The sequence below is a fragment of the Macaca mulatta genome, chromosome 5, assembly GCF_049350105.2.
Source record: "Macaca mulatta isolate MMU2019108-1 chromosome 5, T2T-MMU8v2.0, whole genome shotgun sequence".
NCBI lineage: Eukaryota > Metazoa > Chordata > Mammalia > Primates > Cercopithecidae > Macaca > Macaca mulatta.
In genome coordinates, this window is record NC_133410.1 from 12368181 (window position 1) to 12374180 (window position 6000).

At 42.7% G+C, this 6000-nt stretch overlaps 1 long non-coding RNA gene across 1 annotated transcript in view; it reads right to left on the reverse strand.

The window, feature by feature from the left end:
• LOC144340966 (uncharacterized) overlaps nt 1-5792 on the reverse strand; it is a 30965-nt gene extending 25173 nt beyond the window's left edge. Inside the window, exons 1-2 of the long non-coding RNA XR_013417501.1 lie at nt 5601-5792; nt 949-1056 (exon numbers count right to left, since the gene is read on the reverse strand). This is a non-coding gene — a long non-coding RNA (uncharacterized LOC144340966). The remainder of the gene's footprint in view (nt 1-948; nt 1057-5600) is intronic.
• Between the last annotated feature and the right edge of the window lie 208 nt (nt 5793-6000).

The following is a 6000-nucleotide window of genomic DNA, read 5'->3' on the forward strand; positions in this document are numbered from 1 at the left end:
TTTTTTTTTGAGTTGGAGTCTCGCTCTGTCGCCCAGGTTGGAGTGCAGTGGCGTGATTTCGGCTCACTGCAAACTCCGCCTCCTGGGTTCACGCCATTCTCCTGCCTCAGCCTCCCGAGTAGCTGGGACTACAGGTACCCGCCACCACACCTGGCTAATTTTTTTTTATTTTTAGTAGAGAGGGGGTTTCACTGTGTTAGCCAGGATGGTCTCAATCTCCTGACCTCGTGATCCACCCGCCTCAGCCTCCCAAAGTGCTGGGATTACAGTCATGAGCTGGAGCCTCTTTGAGAGTGAAGAGTAAAAGGGGGGTGAGGATCAAAAAGCTACCTATAGGGTACTATGCTCAGGTACCTGTATGATGAAGTAGTCTGTACACCAAACCCCCATGATATGTAATTTACCCATGTAACAAACCTGCACATGTACCCCCTGAACCTAAAATAAATGTTGGAAGAAAAAAATAAAAAATTAAAAAAAAAACTGAAAGTATAAATGGTTAAAAAAAATAACGCGCTCTTAAAAATTTTGCTGTATATTGATCTTTTGGCTGCTTTTATAACACAATCACAAGATGCATGCTGACAAGTGAGTTTGACACACCTCATACAAAATCTCAGGGTCAAGTTGAGTGGTTCTCAAACTTGTTTGGATGTTGCTGAAGCACCTGAAAGTCAGGCAAAATATCAAGAAGTGGTTTTACAGTTAATGAGACTTTACAAACAGTTCTAGGAGGAGAAAAATATACGTGTTCATGAAACTGAGTCTCACCCAGAATGAGAACCCACAGAGGAAGTAGCCATCACAGAGGGTATGGGGGAGCGGAACCTTCATCCTTAATCACTCACTTGCTACCCTCTCATTTACTTTGCTGTCTGTAAAGACTTGCAAGCAGACATTCAGGGAGGTAAACAGAGTTTTAGGAAAGATTATATAAGAAAGACTTACAACTAAGAAAAGCTCGTCCAGCAGAGCACAGGGCTGAGAGTGAGACCTCCTGAACTCCAATCCTGGTTCTCCAACTTCCAAGCTGACTGCATAGCTCAGTTTCCTCATCTGTGAAGTGGGAAGAATATTTCTAAATACCTTCAATAGCTATTATGAGGATTAAGTAACACATGTAATGCAATAGAACAGAGTACCCTTAATGTAAGTAACCAATAAACAGTAATTATTATCTAAATAACACATGTAATGCACTAGAACAGAGTACCTGTAATATAAAGGTACTCTAAAAAATACTGTTAATGTAAGAGTATCTTTAATATAAATAGTCAATAAATATTAGCTATCATCTTCTTATCATCATAAATTTGCTTTTCCCTCAAAGTTGTATAGGCCTGCCATTATTCTTGGTTTTAACATCCATGTTCTATAGGATCATGTATGAGGACATCACTCTGGATTAATATGTATACAGTACTACAAAGGATTGCCCTGATTTGATATTGATGATCTCAGGGGTTTAGGACTAAACAAGGGTATAGGGAAAGATTAGAAATTTTCTTCCAATAATTCTGTATTTTTGGTTTGTTAAAACTGCATATATCACTGTTGTAATTTTTTAAATCTAATAACATAAAAATCAAGTTACCATGACTTTAAAAATCAAAAAGTAAAATCATGATTACCTTTTCCAACACATCCCATATTCAATAACATCAAGGTTTGTGTCCGTGGGGATGGAGAGGTGATAATAATAATAACAATGGCTGAAAGCACAAGGCACTGTGCAAAAAGCCTAACACAAAAAAAGCTTACTGGAGTTGTGACACATTACACAGATCTCAAGATATAAAGCCTCCATTGCTGTGTTTGCAAAAAATAAATAAATTTTTAAAAAGTAAAACAATAACAATAAGACATTTCTGCATTTCTGACAGAGTTCTCTTGTTCCTGCATTTTCCTTATGATTGGTGGGCTTTGCCTTCAAGCATCCCCTGTTCCCACCCATTCCTTCCCCTCCCCTCCTCCCTCTCCCCCTCCCCTTTCTCCTGCAAACAAGTCAGAGGAGGCAGGGAGTGCGAACACAGTACATGGGAGGGGGAGGATAGAGTTCACTCTGTTAAAAATCATTAATCATCTTGAGGTCACCAGCCCTGAACACATTTCCTTCTCAAAGGCTGTCCTGTGGGCGATCTGTCTCCTAACAGGTTTTGTAATGCTGAGTTGTAAAGCGTTCCTGATGAATTATTGTTGGCACTCAGTCCAAAGGCTTGAAGTCTCAAGTCCATGAAAAGAAAAAGCAGACCCTCTCTCATGCGCCTGTTGTCCATGGGGCCAGCACAGGGCTTGCATTGTGCATGTCAGTGGATGGCCTGGAGGCCCCTCATCCCTCCAGCACAGACTCCTGGAGGGGACTGAGACAGATTGGCTTTTATCACTACACATGGGAGCTGGGTGGTGTTTCAGGCAGGTCACACCTACTCCATGCCCCCTCATAGCATACCTCTGGGAAAGGACAGGATTTGTATTCCCATTTGACAGACAAGGAAACTGAGGCCAGGGCTATATTATGGCATGTCCAAGGCAACCCAGCTACTTTGTGGCAAAGCTAGGATTAGAACGTAGATCTCCAAGCTGCTACCTATTTCCTTTTCTCCGCGCCACTTGCCCTGGGCTACATGGCCTTTGGCGATGTGGGGTTCTTTTCCCTATAGGATCTCAACTGACACCACTGCTGCCTCACCTGGAGCCTCTGTTCCAGCTCTCCATCTGCCTGAACTGCTCTGCTCCTAGACCCTCCCATCTGCTTCTAAGACCAATGTAAGGTCCCACTCAGAGAGGCCGTCCTGACCACCTGGTCTGAAATCGCCACATCTCTCTTGATTGCAACACCCTACTTCACTTCTTCAGAGCACTCAGCACTTTCCAACATTCTCTTGTTTATCTGTTGTATATTTGTCCTCTTTGTCTCTTCCTCTGCCATCCAGCTCCACCTCATTCAGATTATCAGCTCATGAAGGTGGCCACATGTCTCTCTTGTTCTCCACTTATGGCCAGCACTGAAATAGCAACTGCCTGGTGCTCAGTAAAACTGTGGTTAATTAATTAATGAATCAAAATGAAATGCAGATCATTAACAAAGCCGTACTTTTGCATAAAGCCTTTTGAAATGTGCTTGTGTGTGGGGGGATGGCTCTTCTCTCTCCCCCCATATATTTATATATTCTAAAGCACTTTCACAATAACATTTTATTGTCACTTATCCCACATGAGGTAGGAAGAACAGGCATTATTATAACCATCTTACAGATAGGAAATTTAAGCCTCAGAGAAATTTGGTAACTTTTCCTCTCGACCTTAATTTCTTTTTTTTTTTTTTTTTTTGAAACAGGATCTTGTTCTGTTGCCCAGGCTACAGGATAGTGGCATGTTCATAGCTCACTGCAGCCTCAACCTCCTGGGCTTAAGAGATCCTCCCAACCTCAACCTACTGAGTAGTTGGGACTACAGGTACACATTACCATGCCTGGCTAATTATTTGATTTTTTTTTTTTTTTCTAGAGACAAGGTCTCACTCTGTTGTAAAGGCTGGTCTCAAACTCCTGGCCTCAAGTGATTCTCCGCCCTCAGCCTCCCAAAGTGCTGGGATTATAGGAGTGAGCCACTGCACCTGACGTTTGACTCAAAAATTAGAAGACCAGGATGCTCCTACAAGTTGCGTGTTAGGTTACCTTACAAAGGTCATTTTCCTTGCTGGGGCCTCAGTCTCCCTATAATAAGGGATTGTAAATTAAAAGATCTCTAAGGTTCTCTCTGGGAATAATATTCTTGGATAATGTTTCCCAAACTGTGTGCTTAGAACCCTAGTATCTGAGGAGATGGTAACATGTTTTCTGTGGAACAGTTTGGGAAACACTGTTCCAGTATTGGCTTTAAGTTTACTTCAGGCAGGGACTGGATCCCTGGGTAAGGTGTGCCAAGGCCTGGAGCAAAGAAGTGAAAAAGGAACTAAATATCTCAGCTTCTATACTGTCAACCACATGTGACTACTTCCCTGGCATAATCTCATTTGACATTCAAAGTCCCTAGAAGTAGGTATTCTTCTTACTTCCACTTTACAGCTTGGCAAGTAATTGAAACTCAGGAAAGTCAGTGAGATCATGTGTATGGCAGAGGATGGTTGTTCAAGGAATTGACTTCAAAGGGTCCATTCATAAACTTTAAAGGGGAAGTAGAAAGCTTTCTTGACTTGTGTTTGATTTGCCATCAATTACATGGAGCTGCTGCTTCACTTCCACCTTCCAAATGTCAAACGAGTGTATCTACTAACTGAAACATAGCTCACACTCTAGCTGCAAGGGAGTCTGGGAAGTGTAATTCTTTATATCCCTGTAGTGCAGGATGGCACACATAAGAAGGGTGGTATTGGTGTTGAGTGCCAATGACCACATTCATCATTTATCCTACAGTGAATTTGCTTTCAAAGCTGCTCTACTCCTGGACTCTAAAAGTCTGAGACGTGAACTGGAGAACTGAGGACAGGGAATTGGTGTAGGAATAAATTTGGGGTAGAGGTGGCAATCCAGGTCAAGATGAAAACACAAAGCTCCTGCCCAGCATTGCAGCAAAACAAAAGAAAATTGAAGAGAAAGAAAAGGAATCCAAGCAGCAGTGAGGGAAGGATTCGTTGTCTCAGATGGAAGCCACCTGAGGGGTTTCATCTGGACTCCTCCCTTCCTCACTGTGTGATCTCTGGCATTCTCTCTCTCTCTCTCTCTCTCTCTCTCTGTTTCTCTCACTCTCTCTCTCTCTCTCTGTTTCTCTCACTCTCTCTCTCTCTCTCTGAAACACACTTCCTTTATCTCTTTTCTTTTCCCTTTGGTTTTAAGAATCAACTGGGTCACAGTACACAGACATGATTTGTTTACTGTTAAGGAATGCACAGATGAAAGAAAAAATGATCATCTCCCAAACAGCAAAGCCAAGTGGACTCACCCATTTGTCTTTTAAGCTGCACTCATTTAACCTGGAAAGTCCTGTAAGTGGCAGAGGCACATTTCAACATAATTTCAATTCAGAAGAGCAATTGAAATCTGATTTCTAAGAATCAATATGCCTTACCTTTATAATTAAAAAAAGTAAGTTAAAAATACAATGTCTTGATCAAAATAAAATGCCCAATTGTAATCTGTAATCTCTCTCTCTCTCTCACACACACACACACACACACACATATTTTTACAATCACAACTGTGACTTAGCATTTATAGCATGTTTATGGGATCACAGAATGTTTGAGCCAGAAGGATCTGAAAGCTCATCTATTCAACCATGTTCTGAGGACCCAATAAATCCACAGAGAATGTGAAGAGCCCCCAGAGTAGAAGGGATGGTAACCCAGACCTCTCCTCCTGCCTTCCCCAGAAAGTTTGGCTTTCATCAATTTTATATTTTAAATTTGCCTGCATGACTCCATTTCAAAAAGAAATCTCACTGCAACACACACAAATATGAAAACCAGTGGATGAGCTCAAAGCTTCATAGCTCTGCCATTTCTCCAATGGGGAAGCCGAGGCCAAGAAAACTAAAAAGCCCATGTGTAAGTCCCACAGAAGCACAAAACGGGGTCTGGAACTGGAATTCTGAGGCCTAACCTGCTTTCCCCACCGGAAGAATCCCAGGCTGGGTGACCAGACAGCCGTGGCTCTGATCCGAGGGGCAGATCGTTATTGGTGCTGCTTGTCTGCACAACATATAGTATTGTTTAAGTCCTGAAGCTCAGCGACATCCCCTGGCAAGAATCTCTGAACTGGAGCCCAAAGGAGAGCGCTGTGGTGGTGGAAGGAGAGAGCCCCGGCGAGGAGAGGGTGCCTCCTTCAAGGGGGCGGTGCGCTCTGCCGTTCCGCGTCATATCCCTTGGCAGTATTGTAAACACAAGTCCACTGTATGTTTTTAAAACGTGAGAAGAAGCAGGATCCTGCCCTCGTGTTTTGACATCGCCTGCAGGGAGGGAGAATGGGACGAGCAGATCTGGCCTGTGCAAAATGTAATTGT